The sequence below is a fragment of the Mustela putorius genome, unplaced genomic scaffold (assembly GCF_011764305.1).
Source record: "Mustela putorius furo isolate JIRA1106 unplaced genomic scaffold, ASM1176430v1.1 tig00003853_pilon_pilon_pilon, whole genome shotgun sequence".
NCBI lineage: Eukaryota > Metazoa > Chordata > Mammalia > Carnivora > Mustelidae > Mustela > Mustela putorius.
Genome location: NW_025422005.1, coordinates 22,592,241 through 22,615,685, shown reverse-complemented (window position 1 = coordinate 22,615,685; position 23,445 = coordinate 22,592,241). Strand labels below are relative to the sequence as shown.

At 50.0% G+C, this 23,445-nt stretch overlaps 1 long non-coding RNA gene across 1 annotated transcript; it reads right to left on the bottom strand.

Moving 5' to 3' along the window:
* Positions 1 to 8,879: 8,879 nt before the first annotated feature.
* Positions 8,880 to 20,411, bottom strand: LOC101694540. The gene is made up of 3 exons (XR_006601697.1): positions 20,030 to 20,411; positions 16,194 to 19,014; positions 8,880 to 11,060 (listed from the first exon to the last, which is right to left on the bottom strand). It is a non-coding gene; the product is annotated as an uncharacterized LOC101694540 (long non-coding RNA).
* Positions 20,412 to 23,445: the final 3,034 nt, after the last annotated feature.

The following is a 23,445-nucleotide window of genomic DNA, read 5'->3' as shown; positions in this document are numbered from 1 at the left end:
CATGTAGGCTTGAGTGGGTGCTGAGTCCTGGAAGGCGTGGCTCCAGAGGATTAGGGAGACTGACAGGGAGTCACTTTTGTGCCTCAACATGGGGTGGGAGGGAAGCCTGGGTCCGACCAGGGTGGGTGAAGGTGGCAAGGTCATAGCTGGGATCCAGACTCAGCCATCGAGAGCTGGAGTCTGGATCACAAAGACCTGGGTTCAACTCCCAGCCCTGCTACCTGTGAACCTGAAAGCATCACCTCGGTTTCTTCATTTGAAAAATAAGAATAATCAACCTTTTATTTTTATTTAATTTTTTTTTTTTTTTTTTTTTTAGAGAGAGAGAGAGAGAGAGAGAGAAATAGTGCAAATGTGTTGGGAGGAGGGGTAGAAGGAGAGGGAGAGAGAGAATCCCAAGCAGACTCAATCTAACCACCCTGAGATCATGATCTGAGCAGAAACCAGGAGTCAGATGCTTAATGGACTGAGTCACCCAGGAGTTCCTAGAATCAACCTTTTTAATTTTTAAATGAAGCAGGGATAAAGAGCCAGACTCCAGAGCCAGACTGCCTGGATTCCAGTCCTGGTTTTGCCACTTACTAGCCAGGTGAACTTCTCACCTCACTGAGCCTTAATTTCTATCTGTAATGAGTGGCGATGGTAGGGTTACTATGAGGATTACATGAATATATATTTCATGAGCTTAAAGGAGGGGCCTGGACATTGTGAACATGAAAGGTGATTGCTATTATTATGATTATAATTTCTAACTGTTCATGTGCATTCTCTGCTCAGAGCCCTTACTGGGTTCACATTTTGTTTAGTGTAAAACTCAGAGTCCTGGATGGCCTGGTGGATGGCCACTCCTCTGAGCTCATGTCTCCCACCCTCCCTCCTCTCTAGTCACTTGGTATAGCCCTACCTCAGGGCCTTTGCACTTACTCTTTCCTCTGCCTGGAATGTTCTCTGGCTGAGGCTCATTCCCTGGCTTTCTTCAGGTTTCTATCAAATCCCCATTCCTGGCCACAGGCCCCTCCCTTATGGCTTATCCCTTAGCCTGCTTTGTTCTTCTTCATAGTGTTAATCTGACATTAAGTTATCTGTCTGTTTATTGTTGATCTCTCACTGAAATTGGATCTCCACAGGGCCAGGCAAATAAAGAATTTTGATTGGCCAGACCACAGTCACACAGTCAATCCCAGGGCCAGGATGGAGGCCATCCCAGTCACGAAGAAGGAGAATGGAAGGGGTAGATCCTGCCCCCCTCCTCCTTAAAAATAAAAACAAACAAAAAACAAACAAAAACCAAAAAACCCAAACCAGGGGTCCATATGGCAGAAGGGGACAGATGGGAGTGAAGTGAGCTGTTGACCACGGAGGAGGTCAAGATTGGGGGCCATTTAGGGAGCGTCTCCTGGGAGTGGGTATGTCAGGTCCACCATCCACTTAACCTTCCTGATCATCTTCAGGGAAAGGGGGTGGAACTGCTGGTTTTCAGAGGGGAAGGCGGAGGCCCAGTGAGGTGACCCATGAGCAAGCATCACAGAAGGTGGCTGAGCAGTGGGGGCTGGGGGGTGGTGCGAGGCTCCAAGGCTCCGGGGACTTGGATAAACCTGTCCTGAGGTCTTGCGGGTGCAGCTCTAACCCTGGAGGGCAGGGGGTAGGGGGTAGGCGTTGTCCTGAGCTGCTGCTTTTCCAGCAAGCCCCTGGATGATATCACTGTGGCTGGTCCACGGAGGGCTCGCTGAGGACCCAGGGTGGTCAGAGCTCATCTCGCTCATGTGTTCACATTACAAGTATTTACTGAGGGCCTGTGGCGTGCTGATCACTAGGACAGAGCCATGAGCAAGATGGGCTCGGTCCTGCCCTGTGGAGCTCACATGCTGGCTGGAAACACAGACAAGGATGAGCCCAGGGACATGGGCTTGATTTTGCAGTTCGGTGTGGGGGGGCGGTCTGAGGCCTATAGAGGGAAAAGGAGGTGTTTTTTTGTACTTTGAGATGAGTAAGCTGGGATTCAGAGAGGTGAGCTACTTGCCTTAGTGAGAAAGATGATGTCTGAGCAGGAGGCACAGCCAGCAGCATGACCCCCGTGGCACAGGTACCCCACTGTCCCCCCTGCTCGCATCCTGGAAGAAGCCTGCAGGGGGCCCAGACTCTTGTCTACTCCTTCAGGGTCAGGGGGATTGGGGGAGTTTTGGTGGGCTCTCCTTTGCGGCTGACCATGACGGTGATCATGAGCCCTCAAAGCTGCACCAGCAGACACCTGGGAGCAGAGCAGCAGTGAGTCCATTGGTCAGGGGCAGGGACCTGAATCAGTCACTCAGACCTGTGAAGACTGGGCAAATTTGTTACCTTTGCAGGGGTTCCTTCAGCTGTAACATTTGGATAGTGCTGGTCCTTTCCTTAGAAGTTGACCTTGAGAATTAAAACAATCGTGGTGCACAGTAAGCCCCTGAGCAATGGGAGCAATGGTCTGGTTGGTGGTCTTATTGTTATTATGATGATCATGGATCAGAGAGTCTGAGGTTCATTCCCGCTCCTGGTGTCCATCAGCTCTGAGCCCCTACATCTGTACAGCCTGATCTTGTTCTGCTTCACTCTTTCTGCTCTAGGTACTACCTAAAGATGATTTCTTTCTTGGAAGCTGCCTAGGGGAGGTAGGATGGGCTGTGTCTGTCTGTCTGGAGTTTGAATTATACTTTCCCAAAGAAACATTGTTATTCATGGCTGTTAGTGCTAGAAGCCGTTATGGCTTTTATCTTACTAATTATAGTCTATAGTAGAGTTTTACAGAACTATATAAACCAAATTTCAAAAAACTTATGGAACATATTTCTAAGTTGTTAGAAAAATGAATATCCACCCTGTACCTATTGTGTGTTAGGCATTGTGCTAAGTACACTGCATATGTTATTGTACTTATATTTTGCAGCATCCCAATGATACTGATGGCGTTAATCTTGGTTTAGGAAAGAAGTGATTGATGCTTAGAGAGGCTAAGACATTTGCCCAAATTTTCTAACTATTAAATGATGGAGTCAGAGTCAAAGCCTAGATCGTTCTGATACACTGGACCTGCAAATAAAATCATTACCTTTTGATATAGTTCCACTGACAATACAGCTTTACAAAGAAAAGGAAGTAGAGATTTATCGGTTTCTGAGAATGTTGACATGTGTCATCCCCTGATGGCAGCTACTAGAATTGCAGGCCAAGTGCTTTCTAAAAACACCACCCTCTTCTGAGAGATTGCAGCCTCGCCTAACAAATCAGTGTCTACCAGAAGGTTCTGGCTCAAAGGGAAGCCCCGGGGTCAAACCAGTCTATCCAGACCATTCCTTGGGCTGCAACAATTGGCTCAGGGATAGGCATGTGGCCCAGCCAGAGCCATTGTTTTACCATGAGCTTTTTACTGGGGCTTCTGAGAAATAAGCTCTGGCTCTTCTCACTGAATTTAAACTAGATTCTTCCCATTGAGCTCGAACCCAGAAGTTCATGGGCTAGAGTGGTTGCTACCATTTCAGGTGAAGCCTGACAATGAAGACAACACATGGAGGAGAAATAGAGAGAATTGTGGTCTTGATGCCATCACTGGGGACCCTAGTAAGTTGTTCCTGAGTCGGTTCTAACACTGCAAACTCCCAGTACCCTAGTCACTGGGTTGGTCCTCTTTTTGCTTGAGCCAGAAATGAGTTCTAATGAGTTAACGAGCTCACAAAAAGAAATTCAAGTAGGAATAGGGTTAGGATGCCTTGATCTCAAGGTAGAAAACCACCAGGCATCTTGTGACCTGCAAGTCGTCTGGCAGAGACCCTCTCTGACTCTCCGTACCTTCTCTGCCTTTCTCTCCCACTGGCTCTGCAGGATGACTCATCTCTATTTCCCTTTACCTAGGTTTTAAATTTCCTAGTAGACTGGCTTCTCTGTTCACTGGTGACTCAAGATAATAATGGCCTCTACCGGGGGCTGCCGTGATTGGTTCTCTGTGGATGTGTAACTTTGCCTCCAAGTTCCAAACTGAAATTCCCAGAAGAGACAATTTGATTCTTCCAGCCTGGATGAAGTGTCCACTCCAGACCTGCTAAACTGTGGGGCTTGAAGAAGATCCTCAGCAGGCCTTGGGCTGATGCAGGAGAATAATAATTGGCATTTCTGCATTGATGAGAATTGTAGTTCTGCTTTGCAGATACGGAAATGCAGACTCAAAGAGGAAATGATGTGCTAAGATCTTGCAGCTGGCGAGTTGTGGATGCAGGATCCATACCTTGTTCTGGACCTTGAACTCCGTGGTCTTTCCACAATTGCCTGCCCCAGAGTTCTTCTCTGTGTTCCCCTCAACTGCTCTTCCAGCCGGCTCACTATGCCAGGAGACCAGATCAGGAAGTAGGAAAGCTGACTTCCCTGAGAAGGGAGGTTACCACGAGTGCGGGCGATGGGGTGGGTGGGGGGGATGTCCATATTCACCCTACGCAGCATCTCCGACATTTACAGTTTCCTGCTACATCGGGCAGGCCCTGGTTTCCCTTCCAGAGACAGGCCTGGGCAGTCAATGCTGAATTATTTAACACAAATAAGAATTTAATTAAAATTTCATAGCAGTCGTTGTGTTTTACCCAAACAGCTCGCATGTGTGCCCGAGTCCAGCAGTCCCACTGCTGAGCTCTTCATGCGAAGCCTTCCAACCTCCACAAGACAGTTCTGATCACAAGCCCTCCCTTGATGGCTGCGAGTCTGGGGTGGGACAGCCTCCCGCAAACACAGTGCACTGTGACCATCAGGGACACGAGACCTCTCAGGAGCAGGGCTGGGCCTTCGCCCCTGTCTACACAGTCCCCACCTCCAGTGTCAGCGATGATCTCAGATCTTCACTCAACAGGACCGATGTGCTGACTCCTACAGGTGGTCAGTGTGGCCAGGACTCAAGAGATTTCAAGGCATAGTGGAGGCAAGGAGGGGCTTGGGCCTGCTCTAGAGAGAATCCAGACTCTCCAGGGATATGGTGGTGGGTAGCAATTATATCTCAATAAAACTGAAAGACGAAGCAAAACAAAACACAAAACCTCAAAAAGAAGAAACATCTACAGGGAAGGGGGAAGGGTGGGCATCTGGGCAGGAAAGAGATCTAATCTTGGAAGAAGAACAGTTGGATTCAGAGTCGGGAGATGGGGCTTTGGACCAGACTCTGGGTAAGTCTGGTGACTTCTAGGTCACTCCGGGCCTGGGCCCCCGACTTCACATCTGCAGGAGGAGAGGTTTTAGCGAGATACCTTCCTTCATGTCCCTGTCATCTCGGCATGATCCATGTTATCCTGGCCCCCACAATGGCCAGGGCTTTCCCAGCTAGAATAAGTGTCCTGCCATAGGAAGGATGGGCTCTTGTGTTGGGAGATTCTGGGGAATATCTATCAGGGCTCTGGCCTTCTCTGAGTGGTGCTCCCCATCAAGGCCACCTGTGCATGAGCTTCCACCCCTTCTACATGTCAAGGTCATTGCTCCAGCAGCACTGCCCTTCCTGAGTCATCCATGTTCCTCCCTCTATGGGTTCATCCTCATCAGGGCAAAACATGGCATCATGTCTCCCATAACAGACTCCAACTATAGCCTCATTGCATGACTTCTCTTATTGTTACTTTGTTTGATGGAGTTTTCTGCACTTGTTCCCCTCGGCTCTTCCTCCCCTAGGGTGTCTTGCCTACTGTACTGTACCCGAGGAGCCCCTCTGCCCCTGGACCTGCTTTAGATGCTGAGACCCCAGGCCTTGAGCCTGATGCCATCCTTGATGGGCTTTTTCAGGGGGGTCTAGGGTCAGGGTAAGGGTGTTCTGCCTGTGTCTGCTGGCCGACGAGTCACCAAATCTCAGCCCAGATCCAGAGTGAGGAACGTAGGATGCACCTCTCAGGGGAGGAGTGTCATCAAATTTGCAGACCTGTTTTGAAACTGCTACATGCCATGTAGATCATTCTCATGCAAAGTTCTACAGAGGCCGGAGTGTCTTCCTGCTTAACCATTGCATCAAGGTTAGAAACTTTCCGAGTGTCCCGGATGAGATAAGAGAGCTGTGGGTACATGTGAACCCTCAGCCTCATTTCTGTCCTGCAGTCCAACCCCCTGCTTTGGGAACAGTTGTTCTCCCCAATGAGGGGAGTGGCTCTGGGCTTTGGACCATCAGATAGATGACAACTCCTAGGGGACAATGGGGTATTAGTTGCATATTGTGGACACTGCTCTTCCTAGGGAACAGAGGGAGAAAGAAATCCTGTGGGTCAGGTTCTGTGTCTTGGTTTCCCACATTTTCTGCCTCATAATATAAAAATATCAAGCTTTTTTCTGATCTTGAGAGCTTGAAATATTTCTGATCTGAGCCATTTTTAAGTAAAACCCCAAGTTTAATGGTGGGTGTCCTAGATGGGCAGGACTAGAAGGATGATCTGTATAATGGATCCACTAGATACTTTATGTAATATTTAATTATTTAATAATATTTATACATTAATATTATACATTTAACATTAACATATATATACATGTGCATACATATATAAAATCACAGTGTCACAAGTGAGGGGTATTTACGGTATAGAAGAATCCCACACTTCCGCCCTTTACAAAAGGATTTGCCAAAGGCTTTCTTGAAGTGCTATGCTCTCCAGGGAGCAACAGAGAAGGACTTTGATTTTCAAACATTTACCTTTCATGCTCCAGTGCAACTTAAAAGCATGTTAAATTTATGTTTAACATTCTTTTCGATGCAACCAGTGTTTCCTCAAGCTCCTGTTAGTACTGGACACCGTGTGCAGCACAGTGCGGGGACAGGTGAGTAAGACCCATTTAGAAAGGGCAATGGACAATAAATGTTCTCACAGAGGTGACTCTTAAACAACAATGTGCTCGGGAAGCTGGCATTAGGGCAACTCTGGAAAATCTTGAGCATTGTCTGCAAACATCACCAGCAGTTGAGCCTGGAGATGAGCCCGCAGTGTCCCTGGCTGGCGGGGAGACCAGAAGGTTTGCAACAGAGAGCGGGGAGAGAAATCATGCTTCCTCTGCTCTCTTCCCTCACTGCCACGCATACTTCACAAAAGTGGCATTTTTTGATAAACAGGGCAAGATGTCGACATGATGGCTTTTGAAGCTATCACAAAAGCCATTAGTGAAAACCAGGGACAAGTCCCAATTCACCCCGAAAAGGCAGGTGAGGAGTGATGGCACCTTTAGGGTTTTGTCCCCAGTGAGCAGGCACTTTCTGGATAATGAATCCCATGTCCAGGGTCATCCACCCAAATTTGAACCTGTTTATGCCTCTGATGTGGGGTGTGTGTGTGTGTATGTATGAATCCCTGAGAGAGGTAGGGTTATTTCTCCTTTTGTTCTTCTTATTTTTTTATTTTTCATTTTGGAGAGCAGATTCTTTCACTTGGTGATATGCATTTAAAGTTCCTCTATGTCTTTAAAGCCATTTCTTCTTAGTGCTGAATACTAATCCATTGTCCGGACATACCACAGTATATTTACCCATTTATCTACTGAAGGACATCTTGTTTCTGAGTTTTGGAAATTATGAATAAAGTTGCTACAAACATCCATGTGCAAGTGTTGGGTTCTTTTATTTCCTTTTCTTGCCTAATTGCTCTGGCTAGTACTTCCAGTACTACATTGAATATAAATGGCAAGAGTGGGTATCCTTGCCTTTTTCCTGATCTTAGCAGAAAAGACTTCAATCTTTTACCTGTGAGTATGATGTTTCCTGTGGGCTTTTAATACATGATTTTATTATGTTAAGGTTTTTTTAAATTCCTAGTTTGTTAAGTGTTTTTATCATGAAGAACTTGTGGCAGGACTAGATTGTTGCCTTCGATGCTTCTTGTGCTTAGTAAACATAAGTAAATTAATGAAAAAATTTAAAAAATTAAATAAAGTCTTGTAGCAACATTTTGTGTGGGGTTGGTTTTCCAGAACAAAGTGTGTTCAGCCTGTAGCCTTAGGTTTTTCTCTTAGCACCACTCTTCAGAGATGGTCTTTTTTGCACGCTCTGTTTGTTTTTCAGACCATCTGTTTGGCTCTAGGCGGGAAAGCAGTGTTTCATTTTATAGATGAATCAGAGAGGTTATCCTCTCTGTTCAAAGTCACACAGTCAACACCTGCCAAGAACCCTGATCTCTAACAGCGACAACCATCACCAGCAACAATAATGGAGCAGTCTGGCAATGATAGGCGTCAGGGGCTCAGTGTGTACTGGCTGTGGGCTGTGACCATGTGTGGGCTGTCCTGAGTCCCATCTGCTGTAAACTGATGAGGTGTGGACTCCCACCTTCAATTTATGTTTTCATGGTGCTTTATTTTGTCAGTCTAAACACAACAACAATATATGTTTGTTTAAAAAGATTTCAAGCAATAAAGTAAAAGTCGCCTTCATCCCGTGCCCTTAGTCCCATTTAACAATTGAGGAAATTGAGGCACTTCCTACATAATGCAGGCTTTTCCTTCATGAACGCAAAACTGGGCTCTCATGTGCCTGGTTTAACAGCAGTCGTTCAGTGATTCATGGGGAAACTGAGGCCCCAGGGAGGTTTCAGGCAGTTGGAAACAATTGGTTCCCTTGAATGGAGTGTTTTTTTACTCTGGGTCATTGATGGTAAATCAGTATTCAATTATGCCCCCCAGTATGGTGCCTGCCTCCCTGATCAGGGAGAAGAGAGAAAACCAGTCTTGATAAAATCTAAATAGGGGTGTTCTGAGAACCCTGGATGGAGACAGGTGCAGGTGACTCATGAGGAATCCATTAATTTGAGGCTGATGAATTACCTGGGCAGGTGCCTCTGCCACCGGCATCCTGACTCAGGGCAGAGAAATTACTTCCCTGGCGCTGGTTATCTGGAGCAAGCTGGTCCATTTTTCTCTTTTATTGCCATTACATTTCAGGGAACTGTCTGCTGAAGTCCCCCATCCCACCCCCCTTTTCTAAATGTTGGATTTATTTGATGACTCCACTAGGCTGGGGCTGAGGGCAGAGCGGGCCCTGCAGGGAGGAGAACTCAGTCCCTGAGCCGCCCGCCCCAGTGTTCGCCCCATGGCTGTGACGGGTGGTGGCGGGAGATCCTGCCGTTCATAACTGTCATCCCATTGGTGGTACAATAAATTCTCCTTCCTTCCCCTGCTCTGTGGATGGCAGAGTCCAAATCTGAGGCAGTTGTGAATGGCTGAGGGTGGGAAATCTTTGGGGTGTGTGGGAGGGGCATCTCCAAAGGAGACCCAAATTCCTTTGGGGTGAATATTTCACGTCAGTCCCTGGAGAATCCTGACTGGAGGAGGACACGCCCAGGCTCCAAGTCCTTCTTAACGCTAATGATAACTAACACGATTGGTGCTCCCTTTGTCCCAGGCTGGGTGTCACGTGCTTCATCCAAGTTACTTCCCTCCCACTCCTCATGAGAGTTGCATATTACAGATGAAGTACCAAGGCACAGTGCAGGTGGAGGTCCTTGCCCAAGGGCACAGAGACAGGATGCGGCTGGAGCTCCAGCTCAGGCAGAGGACTCCCCGCACCTTTGAAAGAAAGGGAAGGACCAATGCATGAAGGGAAGTTCCTGAGCATCGGCCCACCCAGCCCATTGTCTGTGTCCACAGTGTGGGAGGCATTCATTCATGGGTTCGTTCATTCATTCATCATGCGTTCATTCATTCATGCATTCATTCATTTATTCGCTTGCAAACCTATACTGAGCCCCATTTTAAGTCTGGCTCTGGGTGAGGCGCTGGTGAGACCGTGTTAAAGGAAACAATGATTCTGTCTTCATGGAGCGCAGAGTCAAGCAGGAAAGACAGAACACTGGAGAAGTCAGGACAGTAGCATTAAGGGCACTGGGAGGACTGCATGGAGGCTGCCCTGAGGGCGTGGGTGGCTCCTCCTACCGGGAGGAGGTGGAGCCAAGAGGATGCCAAGGAAACCGTAATGTCCGTGACCACGTGCCCTCGGGCCTGTTCCAGTGGTGGTCAGAACCCCGTCTTCACTCTAAGAATGAGCCTAGGCTAATCCGCTGAGGATGAGGAACGGTGGTGGCCCCCTGTCCTCTCTTGAAGCCGGCCAGACCCTGGCCAACCCGCAGAAGGAGACGACGGCCCTGTTGAGCCTAGCCGAAATCGCTGACCCTTGGCAAGGTGAATTAAATCAAAGATTGCTGTTTTAATGACGATATTTTGGGGTAATTTATGTTGCACAAGAGGATACTGGTACCCGGGACCCTGGCATAGCTTTTCCTGGGAGAGCTCAGCCACTGTGCAATGCTGCTCAGTGCTATGATCAACATGTTATGATCCGGTTAATAAAGCTCAGTGCATCAATAATTAAGACAGAAGTGTATTCTTTCTTAGTAAATTGCTGGTGGAACATATCAGGGGCTCCTGTGATGGCTCCACTCTGCCAGAGACCAAACACTTTCAATTTTGCTGCTTTGCCCTTCAAAACTGTTAATCCTATCCATTGATCAGATATGCTTCACCTCCACGTCCACATTTCAGCAAGAAGAGGAGCAGAAGGACAGGTGATAGAGGGCCCTTCCCTTCAAGGGTACAACCTGGAAGTTTAATGTGCACACAGGGCTGGTGTGAATGCCCTGGACTTCTTCTCATAGGCAATTGGCAGAACATGGTCACATGACCTTACCTTGCTGTAGGGAAAGCTGGGAAATGTAGTCTTTTATTATTTGAAGCCCAGTAACCCCTGACATTTCATGTTCTGTTATCAAAGAAGATGAACATATATTGAGAGGTATTAGGCAGGCTCTGCTATAGTGCTTCTGGGAATCGAGGCAGGGGATGGTAGCAGAAGGTGGAAGAAGATGGATTCCTTCATCTTACTTTTTTTGTCTCCTTCTCCCGGGCCTCCTTTCTGCTCCTGTGAACTTCTCAGCCTTGACTTTGATGTGATTCTTTTCTTGCTTTAAGTGGGCTCTCTGCTTATAAACATTAGCTCTGGGATGCAAGAAGCTAGTGAGACCAGCCCACAAGCTTTGATCCTGAGGGTGCCGTATCCATGCTGATGGAGTTTTCATCATCTCTGATAACGCGTCCTGAAACTCCTGGAACCAGTAGAATCAGGAAATTCAGGGACTAGTGGAATCACAAAAAGCATTTAGATATGGACCATGTTGACATTCCACCACAATAATAAAAGTTCGTGTTTACTGGGTGCTTGCCACCCACCAGGCACTACACAGAGCCAGGCACATCGTCTCATTAAGTCTCTTAACAACTTGGGAGGTAGAGGCTGCACATGAGGAAAGGGAGGTTCACAGAGGCAAAGGGGTTTCCCACGGTCTGTAGCATTTGAGCAACTGATCCATAACCAGCCGTCAGTGCTGCCGTCCTCTTCTCTGCCCTCCCGGGATCCACAGATCTGGTTATAGCCTCTGTTCTATTGCTCCTGAGGTCCTAGGCTGATTCGAGGTCAGCCAGCCAGCCTGTACCAGCCCAGGACACAGCACACATCCTCCTCCATGTCTGGCTCACTCAGGGACCCAAAGAAAAGAGCACATGGATTTGAGCGAACAGAGGTGGTGTTCTCTAGCAGCCTCATGGGATCATGAGGGATCCAATGAATCCCTTTTGCCCTCCTGGGAGATAACTGCGCAGGAAACCAGACTTGCTCTCCATCAAAGCCCTGCCGCCCCAACACCATCCGTGAATGCTGGGATGAACTGACAAGAGTCGATGCCTGACACAGACTCATTGTTTTTGACAAAATGGTGACCTCCAGGGGGACCCCGGGTCTCAGCCCCTCCAGTTGTTACACTGCTATAGGTCACGGCTCCTGAGCTCTCATTTGTTCTTATAGAGCCAGACTGCTTCCTGATGGGAAGTGGCTGTCGCAGTGGCTCTGGAGCTTGGGAACCCGCACAACAGGCATGCAGGGGTGAAGGAGGCAGAGCGGCTGCCCTCGAGGAGCACACAGGCTGGAGTGCAGAGGCCCACTCACAAGGAGCTCCAGGGTGGGGCAAAACCAGGTGCAGGCTTGGGAACCAGGTGGTGGGAGTGGGAGACCTGCATCCTCACACTCCTGCAGGGTGACTAGGCACATCCCTTGCCCTCCCCAGCCTCAGTTTCCTTATCTGCAGAATGGGGATAGTGTGGGTTTGCTGGGAGGAATAGATGAGCAGCCCATGGGTAGAAATACAGGGTGACCCCTGCAGAACCATGAGTCTGCTACACCACACCCTCCCCAACTGTGCCCCTAAGCCACCCCACAGCCTTGCCCTCCTATGTAGGGATCATCAGCTCCTGTGAGGCGGGAAGGGGCTACTCTGGGCCCTGGTCACCACCTAGTGGGAGGCTGCTTGCTGGAGTCAAGGTCAGAGGTGAGCTCTGAGGCCTGAGGGCTCCCAAGGTGGATGGGGCACAGTGTACCTGTAGCTAATGCCTATGGAAGTGAAGCAGCCAGCCACCTCCAGCTGCCTGCCATGTCCCTAAATCCCTGTGCCCCTTCTCTGCACCACCCATAGCCACTCTGTGGCCCTTTGCCTTCTGCCCCAGGGATGGGGAGGTTGCGGAGCCTGGGCCTGAGTGTGGCTGCTGGAGGCGGGTGAGGAGGGGAGCTTGGAGTCCTTGAGTGGTGTGCCCAGGGTCACCTGACAGGTGACTTGGCAGGTCACCAGGCTCCCCACCATCACCATGAGACCCTCTTCCCGGCGCAGTGTCCTGAGCATGATGACCGCCACATCAGCCCCTTAGCTGCTGCCATCTTGCCACCCGGGAGCCCGGACCCCCACCTCCACGTCTCAGTGTCCGGGGCTGCTGTATTAGGGGACTTCCTTCTGGGAGCAACGCAAGCCACATCTTTGCAGATGCACAGGCTCTGTTCCCTCCCGCATCACCTGTCCTAATGCATTCCCCTCTCTGTGGATTCTTTCTGCTTGTTTTTGAATCAAATTTTGAAACTTGCCCCATGGAAGACCAACTAGAAAGGCCATATTTTGAGCCCATATGCTTCCCCGGCACACTCCTGCCTCTCCCCACAGGGGACCAGTCCCCCCACCACAGCTGCTCCCACTAAGTGAAGGGCCAGGCCCCGTGCTGACCACTGTCCAGTAGGTGCCATGACAGAGCCCCGTGGCAGCCTTGTGAGCTGGGCCTCAGGACCCCCACTTACAGATGCACAGCCCGAGGCTCGGGAAGGGGGATGGGACCTGCCCAGTCCACCCAGCTGCCAAGGGGCAGGGCCAGGATTTGAACCCCTATCTGCCTGGACTACTGAACACCCTCCCCGCTCCTCCGGGTCCTCACAGTGATGTGACGAGGTGAACGATGGTAGTGAGTGCGGCGGTGGTGTTGCCCAGCATGTGGGGTGACTATGTGGATGAAAGGCAGTGGAGAGAGAGAGAGGCAGCAGAGATTGTGGGGGGACGGTGGGCTGGACGATGACATTTCCTGGCCCTCATTGAATCCAGGTGGGGAGCTGGGAGAAGTGATGTGAGTGTCGCCTCCCGGCCGAGGGGATTAAGAAGCAGGTGTGCCTTCTCCCTGTCCCCTCTGCAGCTGGAAGATGCCCTCTGACCTGAGCCATGGGGTAGGGGGTGTCTTGGGGGTGGAAGGAGTCTGGGGTCCCCTCACTGCAGGGATATTGCATGCTGCGCAGTGTCAGGGCTGAGCCCTGGGGCAGTGTGTGAGTGCTCCGTGAGGGTCTAACCCAGCCAGGGGTCCACAAAGTTGTGCCAGAGGGGTTGATGCCTGTGCTGAGTGTTGAGGGAGACACTCGGAGGTGAGCAGGAAGAAGAGGAGGCGCATCAGGCCAAGGGCCTGATTTACTCTGGAACCTCAGGAGGTCAACAGAGCCAGCGATTCCTGTCACAGGATGGAGGCCTGAGCTGGGTCTGGGGAGGGAGTGGAAACTGAACAGTCGTGGTCCCTGGTACCGATGGGGGTGCTCGTGACTTATCCCCAGCACACTGGTGTCTGGTTAAGGGTCCTAACCATACAGTCAGATCTGAATTAGGAGGAGTCCTCTAGCCCTGGAGAGGGAAAGGCTGGAGGCAGGAAAACAGGAGGGGGGCAAGCCCAGCTGAGCAGGAGATGGTGGGAGACACCTGCAGGGCAGTGGGGAGGGCGGTTTTTAGGGGAAATCAGGCCTCACAGTTCATTTTTGGCCTCACAGGCCTTCATGATTGATTTCAGTAGTGGGAGAAGTGAAAGTGACCCTAGGTTTCGGGCCTGGGGGCCCAGGTGGGTGGTGTGTGGTATAGCCGTCACTGAAATGGGGACAAAAGGAGGAGTAGGTTCAGAAGGGAAGGGGAGGAGCCCTGGCGGGCTCACTGTGTCTTTTGTGGGTACAGCTGGACTGTGAGCCCCATGAGCCTGGCCTTGGTCTGTCCTGTTCATGTGTTCCTCAGGGAGCAGCACCACGTGGGGCCCACTCAGTGTTTGCTGGCGTGGGTGTGGGAGGGAGGGAGGAAAAGAGGTGGGAGGGAGAGAAGTAGGCTCACAGAACAGCACCCGTCTTTAACCGGGCAAACCAGGCAGCTCACTGAGGTCAGAGGCTTGGCAGGGGCCAGAGGGGGGGGGGGCAGGGCAGCACAGGTTCCTGGCCCAGGTCAGCAGTGGGGAGGAGCCTCCGTGGAAGGCGGGAATCCAGCCCTGGGTGGTGAAGACAGAGGTGGGAGATGGGAGCTGCTGGAGGTTTTGGATCTGAGGAGACGGGATAAGACAACCAAGCCCGTCAGTGAGGCTGAGTCCATCCGAGATGAAGGAAAGGGACATCATGGCAAGTGGCCCCAGGGATGCGAGATTCCAGAAGCTGCTGGTGCACAGTAATGAGAAGGAATGACAGCCTGCTCTCCCGGGAACCCACCAGGGGAAGAACCGCCACTGCGTTGGTGCCACCAGGCACCATCCCCTCTCCCTCCCTCCCTCTGGGCAGCAGAAGATGGATGACTTACAGGGCTAGTTTCCATCTGCCCAAAGTGAGGGGGATGAGCTGGAAAATGGAGCAAATGCTGCCTCTGGAGCCCTGCCCTCCATCATCTGGGAACCCCCGCCCTGCACTGCACCTGCACCACCACTGTTCCCCATCGCAGGGCCAGGGGCTCAGGGGCCCAGGGAATTGTACTGAGCATCCCACTTGGGTCACGCCCCCCCCCCCGTCCCCATCAACTGTCCTGCAGAGTCAGGTGCTCCCAGGCTCCTGCCCAGACCCTGCCCAGTCCTGCCCCTCCCCCTTGATCTGTCCCCTCACTGCCACAGAGCCATTCTAAAGTCCAGCTCTGACTTTAGGCAACCCTGTGACATCTGACGGCTTCTCATTTCCTACCCGGGGAAGCCACTCAGCGTCCTGGGCCCTGATGAGGAACTGGAGCCCAAATCCGACATCTGCCACCTACTACTAGCTGTGTGATCCCAGGCATGTTACTTAACACCCCTGAACGTTATTTCCCTCATCTACAAACAGGAAATAATAATATCCACCCAAAGGGTTGTCCTGAGGATAAATGAGATTAGGCACGGAGAACGCTTGGAACAGTGTCTGATGCTTGCAAGCTCGAGGTATGTGCTGACTCAGGAATATTTTTTTTTGTCTGTTTGGTACTTTTTTTTTTTTTTTTTTTGCTTTGGAGTCAGACTCTGTTCCCTTCCCTGCCTGTCCATTTTCAGATACCAGAGCCAGAGCATTTCCTTTTAAGCTCAGCTGCAATGAGCGGGGTTCAGCCAAAAAGCCCTGACCCACACAGGCTGGCAGTGTCTCCATGGCTGAGCTGGTCCCTTCCTGCTCCCAGACCTGAACTTTCCACTGCAGCCCCACTGACCAGGACCTCAAACACGCGCTGTTCCTAACCTTATGCCTTTTTTTCCTCGAAAGGAGGGAGCGACCCCCTTCTGTGTTCTCCTTCTGCCCAAATGCTGCACCTTCTTCAGGGCCCCGCTAAGCTCACAGACCTTGACCCTTAGGTCAGGGTTTCTCAGACTCAGCCCTATTAACATTCAGGCTAGATTATTCTTTTTGGGGGGGTGGGCTGTCCTATGCATTAGAGGATATTTGCAGCATTCCTGACCTCTATTTCCTACATGCGAAGGGCATCCTTGAGTCACAACAATGGAAAATATTTCTAGAATTTGCCAAAAGTCCCCTGGAGTGGGGGCAGAATTCCCCCCTGGTTGAGATTCACTGGTATATGGGGAAAAGAGACTTTGGGGCAGAGATAGGAATCTTTGTCCCCGTTCCTTACTTGCTGGGTGGCCACAGACTTATTTCTGAACTTCTCAGAGACTTGATTTCTTCATCAGCCTGGTGCAGATGGAGGCATCGCCTCCCAGCGCTCGGAAACGCACAGAACTGATCATTCCTGAGAAAGCCTGGGGCAGAGGAGACACTCAGTAAATATCAGAGGCTGTGATGGGCTCACAAACTCGGGTGCTGTCATGGGGCTTCACCTCCAGAAGGGCAGGCACCAATCCTGGGAAACCTCACCCCGCAGGCTCGCTCCGGGAAAGAGAAATAAACACTCCTCGAATTCTGAAATGTGAATGGCAGAGGCTCGGTCAGATTTCTGGAAATAAACACTGCACAGTAGAGAAGGAAGGAAGGTAGGAGAGAAAGGAAGGGGTGGAGGTGGAGGTCTAATGTTTAAATATTGGGATCTCACCCATAGAAATCAGATTTTCTTCTTCCCCCCAAATCAGGAGATCTGACCACCTTGGGTGTGGGGGGGCCTGGGCTACAACGCCCTCTGGACCGACCTCCCCTGGGCTCTCGGCTTAGACCCCACCACCCCCGATAGCCCCTCGGCTCTGCGGCTGATGCAGCACCGTGTCTGCCCTGCTGTGCTCCTGTCATCTGAAAATGTCACCCCCTGACTTTGGGGGGATTCCAGGTAGTCACACTGAGCTGGAGAACCAGCCCTGAGAGTCTGTCACTGTCTCAGCTCCAATGTTCCCTCTTCCGAGAGGTCTTCTTTAGCCACCCAAGACCACTCACCTCTTTAGCTCTTCATCCTGCTGGTCCCGCAGGACGTGGCCACAGGGGACGGGCTGGCTGTCCCTGGGTCAGGCTTTGCCGGAGCTGAGTGGCTACTGGAGGACTGTCCCCACACTCAGGGCAGAAAAGGATTCATTCCTAGCCAAAGCCTGGCCATGTGGCACAGAGCTCCAGATGCTGCTTCCCGCCTCTCCGGAAGCTGATCTTACAGAAACTTCTGACTGGTAAGCATTGAGCGCACAGTGCTTTGCTTTTTTGGCCAGAATACTCAGAGTCCAGACATCCCCACAATCACATTCCCTTGTCCTTTAAACACAATCTGAGATGAGCCCAGCCCATAGTGGCTCTTCCATCATTGCTTCATCATCATGGTAACTGAGGAAGAGGGGTCAGGAGGCCCAGTTCTGGCTCTGTTCTGATGGTCTATGTGTCTCTCCCCTTGCCCCAGCTCTGTCCACGAGGGCAGAGGAGGCACATGCTTTTCTCCATATTCCTTCGCTTAATCCTCCCCTGACTCCTATCAAGCAGGCTCTTGGATTCACCCCATTTCCAGGGAGAGGCTGAGGCTCTGAGAGGTTCAGAGACCCCAGTCGGATGGTATGGCCAGGAGGTGGTGGGGCTGGGATTTGAACTAGGTCTGCCGGACTCCCATGGCCTTCTGATCACAATGCAGTATGGTTCCCTGTGTCACATTAGGCAAGTCCCAGACACAGACTGCAGGAAGAAAGCAGGAAAGAAAGTGGCAGAGCAGGGAGAGGAGGATAGAAAAAGAGACCTCTTGTCCCCAGATTGCAGTTGCTCCCTAAGAAACCACTCTCCTTTTTGGGCCTCAGTTTCCCTTCTGAAAAATGGGGGAAAGATTGAACCAGATGGCTCTAAGGGTTGCTCCCCTTAGACCCAGGTCTGGGTCTGCCTCTTGGAGGGGCAGCGTCTGGGCTCTCCCTGATGGGGGTGGAGTTGGGACCCTTCTAGAAGAGGCCACCTTTGGGGTCTGCCCTGACATGCGTGGAATGGGACCCCGGGCACATGGGGCAGCTTCTAAGGAGGGTGGGCACAAAAGAGCCTCATGTGGTCTTGAGTGACAGGCCACCTTCTAAGGAGGGTGGGCCCTCCTGCCACGTGGGAAGGGACAGTGTGCGCTTCCTTCTCACAGGCCTGCAGCTCCTATGGAGGTTGGTGATCATGCAGTCAAGCCCCAGAGAAGCAGAGCAGAGAGACTGTCCACGGGTCCTTCCTGCCGGTGCTGTGAGAGAGGGATGTGGTGGCTGAGCGCTCTTGGGGGAGCAGCTGACCTGTCCTCTCTGGGGACGTGACTGGTTGAGCACTGCAAGGGCAGGGAGATGCTGTCAGGGCTCCGGGGAACCTTCATGCTGTCAACTTCTCCCTCTTACAGTCCTGGATGCTCCCTGGGGCCCACGAAGCAGCCCCTGGAAGCCCTTCCCGAGCACCCTTGCTCCCCAGAGACCCTCCAGCCTGGCCCTATGTGACCTGGCTCCACGGCCCCTCATCACCCGTTTCCTGCTCTGGATACCCCAGGGATAGTGGGAATTCCCGGTTCCCCGAGTAACCAGGGAGCAGAGAGCCCTCCTTGCTCCCAGTGGGCTCCTACTACTCCCCAAGCTGAGACAGACACCTGCTCTGTCCCCAGGATCTGGGTCCAGGGAAGGGTGGGATCCCCAGCCCGGATCCTCCCCTCAGCAGCCTGGGGATACGGCTGGGCATCAGGAGTCAGCGGAGGGGGGTGGGGCTGTGAGTCAGCCTGAGCTCTGGCCACACCCAGGCTGGACTGTGGGCTCCCGTGGGCTGGAGTGACATGGAACTGGGAGGACTGGCGACCGGCATCATCCATCCACGTTTCAGTTTCGTCCTGATGGTGCTTGAAGGGTGCTCACCACTATCTCTGTATCATTTCTGGAAAAAATGAAGTGAGCTCGAGGGAATCCAGTTTGTGCGGGCTCAATAAGAGAATTTCTCAGGCTGTCCCCTAAAGGTTCAGTAAAAGAGACTCAGGTTCTCCAGGAGACAGGAAGCAGGGGCTTAGGAAAAATTGAAGAGGTGGTGGTTTTAATTTTCTGGAATGTAAAGAAAATATTTATGTTAATTTCTGGAATGTAAAGAAAATATTCAAATTCTTGAAAACCAAGGATGGACAGGGCATTGAATGACTTTAAACTTTCTCTTCAAGCTGATAAGAGAATCTAAGCCAAAAGTTTAAAAAACTTGTTAAATTTCTTATTACAAGTCATGCCCCAAATTTCAAACAGCATATAGATTTTTTCCCCACCCCAGTCTTATAGGGAGGATCATTTCCCATTCAGACTCAAAGTGCCCTTTATGAACCATGGATCTCTATTATTTTTTAAAATTTTCACTGTCAACTCTTTATAGTTTTTTTTTTTTTTAAAAGAGAGGTGGCCTTACTTTTAAGATTTTATTTATTTGATAGAGAGAAAGCACAAGTAGGCAGAGAGGCAGGCAGAGGGAGAGGGAGCAGCAGGCTCACCGCTGAGCAGGGAGCCCAATGCAGGGCTCCATCCCAGGACCCTGGGATTATGACCTGAGCTAAAGGCAGACGCTTAACCCACTTAACACCCAGGCACCCCATAGTCTTTTTTTTTTTTTAAAGTAACTTTCACTTTAGTTTCTTCTAGCTTGAGTTCCACCTACTGCATTCTGCAAGAAAACAGAACAAAAAAAACTCCTTTCCTCCACAAATTACTAGTTCAACCTCCACAGGTAAACCCAGTATGGAAGAGTGGTAAGATAGAAAAATCTTATCACCAAGAAACAACCAAGACTAACACCATGATGTGATTTCTTCTCTAGAAATCCAGAAGAATAAAAACCAAACAAGATGGGGATTAAAACTGGACACACTCAAAAGACAGTTCAATGTGCAATCTTCTTAAGAAATGATTTTTTAAAAAGATTATAAATGACAGGAAAATTGGTCATTCTACATATTGAGCCAAAATTCTGGGTAGGAAAGCAATCCTGTGGGAAAGCGTGTATACAGACTGTATAAAAACACACCAAATAGCGATCATCTCTGGGTACAAACCTTGTGCCCTACTCGGAACTACTAACCTTCAATAACAAGTATGTGCCTTTTTTAAGGATAGGGGAAAAAGTGTCCTTTGGAAGACAGACAGCGGGAACCTTAGATTTCAAAGTAATGGAGCTCAGAGGCTCTTAAGAAGTTCTACAAGTTTCCTTTTGAAAGCTAGGTAATGAGCAGGCGGAGTGGGGGGAGGAGGAGTGGAGCCCTAGCCTCAGGAACATCTGTGCAGGACGCAGGGGCCATTGTGAGGCGCCCTGGCCAGTGGGGCAGGGAACCCGAGGGCGGGGCAGGCATTGACATTGTGACTCTGGCGGGCGGTGGTTGGTCTGTCCTGGCGCTTCAACTCAGGGGGCATTGTGACGCTACCCGCGCTCCCGGGTAGGTAAGGTCCTGCTCCCACCGCCCTTGCCATTTTGCCTGCAGTCACCTGGAGCTCACGGTCCTTCATTCCCGGGGCCGGCACACAGAGCGCGACAGAAGGACCATGGGAAGAGGGTTGTTGATCAGGCTTCAGCTTGGGCTGCTGTTTCTGGCGCTGCTCTTGGCTCAGCAGGAGATATTTTCACAGGCTGACGAAACCACGCCCGCCGCGCCCCCAGCTGCCGCTGCCACTACTGACAGCAAGTCTGGCGTCTGCGCCCTCCAGTCTACTGTCAGTGTGATCATGGTTTCGCTCTACCTTCTTCTGCGTCTTCACTGTTGAGAAACTCAGGCCGAAAAACGTTTTCACTTCTCCAACTCATCTTCTAAAACCCAATCCCAATGGCTCCTATGCCTATCTAGTATGGTAAGGAAAGCAACAGGCCCTTGTGAAATCTACGAATTCCACTCCATATTTTCCTGGCGCAGACAACGTTGAGAAGGTCAAATTTGGTTTGAAGAGCATCTGAGGAATTTGACTCACAATTGACTCTGCCGACCTTTGTGTCCAAGACTGAAAAGATCGCTAACAGCTGAAATTAGTCAACAGTCTTGTGAGTGGGGGCTTAAGGAATATGGACTCTTAAAACTCTACTTTGAAAATAAGAATTTCACCTCGATCTAGAAAAAAAAAATGAGTTGTGCAGTGGAGATGTTTCATTCTGATTCACCAAATCTGTAAGGCCATTAAAACAATCTGGTAATACCAAAAGCTTCTCGGATTCATTTTATGAATGTTGAGAGGAGGGGCCTCCATTAGTTACTGGGAATTAGTGCTGATTTGATGCTATAAAGTTTTACATTGTTTTTTCACTGTTTCCTTGGGAACGAAACTCTTTCCTGTGTGGTTTTGGATTTAACATTACATCTGACCTTGTGTGGAGCAGCTGCCCCGTGTCAGAGCAATGATGGGTGGGAATCTACCCCAAATCCAAGCATAATGGGTACATCTTGCTAAGACCCTTGTAAGATTTAAAAAAAAAAAAAATTTTTTTTTGGGGGGGGAGGAGCACACAAGCTAAGGGGGGTGAGTGGGGGGAAGAAAGAGGACACTCTCAAGCAGACTCCCCATGAGCAGGGAGCCCAGTGGAGGGCTTGATCCCAGGCCCCTGGGATCCACCTGAGCTGAAGGCAGATGCTTAACCGATTGAGCCACCCAGGGATCCTGCTAAGGTCCTTATAAAGGCAAATGGTAGACCCATGCCATCATACAGTCCCAACCAATAAGAGTGCCAGATTCATTTAGTTACTGAACTTACCCTGGTTTGAAAACTAGAAGTACTTATCTTAACATGCTGCTTTTCATGAATAGACGGGGCCCCCCTTTCTCTGAGTCATGCTAACAAAAATATATCGTGGAGGTAGATTTTTTTTTTCATTTCTCAGGAGAAATGACACCTATTCCAAACACCATCTCTAGTTACAGGGTTTGACCTGCTGTGTGTTCTGCTGAGCAAAGGCCTCATCAAGGATGAGACTCCAGAGGGGGGCGGCATGAAGTGGGCACTAGGCAGTAACCAGACAAACAAAACATCCACACTGAATTGTGGGCTTCTCCCCCCCGACCATCCATGAAGCCATGCCCTCACACTCTACTCATAAGCCTTCTATGACCACATCACCAGACCCCTGGTCTTTCAGCAAGCCTTTTGTGAGGGTTTTTCTATTGCCTTATTCTTTTTTGGAGATACTTTTTAGAGGTTCCTCTCTGGTTTACAATATGGGACTTGAACATAGTCTGGTCTGTCTCCAAATAATATTACAGCACATTACAGGTCATGGAGGGACCTTACAGCAGTACACCTGCCCTTCTGCCATTCCTCCCACCCTTCCTCTTCCTGTCTTTACCATGTTCTAGATCCTGCAATAAATATGTTGTTATCACTTTTGACTTTAAAGGGTTGCCTTTTCAGGAAATTCTAAAAATGAGAAAAATATACTTTTTTTTTTAAGATTTTATTTATTTGACAGCCAGATCACAAGTAGGCATAGAGGCAGGCAGAGAGAGAGGGGGAACCGGCTCCCCTCGGAGCAGAGAGCCTGATGTGGGGCTTGATCCCAGCGACCTGGGATCATGACCTGAGCTGAAGGCAGAGGCTTAACTCACTGAGCCACCCATGTGGCCTGGGAAAAATATCTTTTATATTTATTCACATATTTACCATTTCCAGTGCTCTTCATTTGGTAAATCTCAGGTTTCATTTGTTTCCACTTTCCTTATCTGTGTCCAGTCTCTGGACAAGCCCACCTGAGACATCTCATTTCAGTGTTTTTGATCGCAAGCATTTCCTTTTGATCTTCTCTTAGGATTTCTCTCTCTCTCTGCTTATACTGCCTACCTGCTTTTGTGTGCTGTCTCCTTTATCAGTTAGAGCCCTCAGCATTGTCCTCAGAACTGTTTTCAATTCCTGGTCAGGGAATTCCAGCATCCCTGCCATGTCTTGTTCTGATGCAGGTTCTGTCTCTTTAAAATATCACTTTTGCTTTTTTTTTTTTAGCACACCTTGCATTTTTTTCTTGATACTCCAATGTGATGTACTGGGTAAGAGGAACTGCTATAAATAGGTCTTTAGTAAAGTGGTGGCAAGGTGTGGGCGGAAGGGAACATTCTCTTGTCTCATGGTTAGAGCTTAGTCTGTGAGTGAGCCTTTGGCTCTAGACCATGAACTTCATAAGTGTTTCTGTGTTTTTCTTTCCCCTCATGGGTGGGACAAGGTGGCTAGAACTAGAATGGAGGGAGCTGGGTGTTTCCATTCCCCCAATGCCAGGCTCTATAGTAGCTGCTGGGGCAGATGAAGCTCTGGTTAGTTTTTTTGCGAGGCCGGGCTTTGTTAACAGAATTCTTTGGTGTCTTTCAAGATGATTCCTTCTCCCCCTCTCCCTGCCAGAAGCATGAGGGGACTTTTATCTAGTATTCACCATGAGAAACTGGACTGAGCACCTGGAGGTAAGACTCACAATAGTGTGGGTTCCCTCCTATAGCAGGGTTCCCTTGTAGATTTTAATTTTCAGGGTTGTCCAC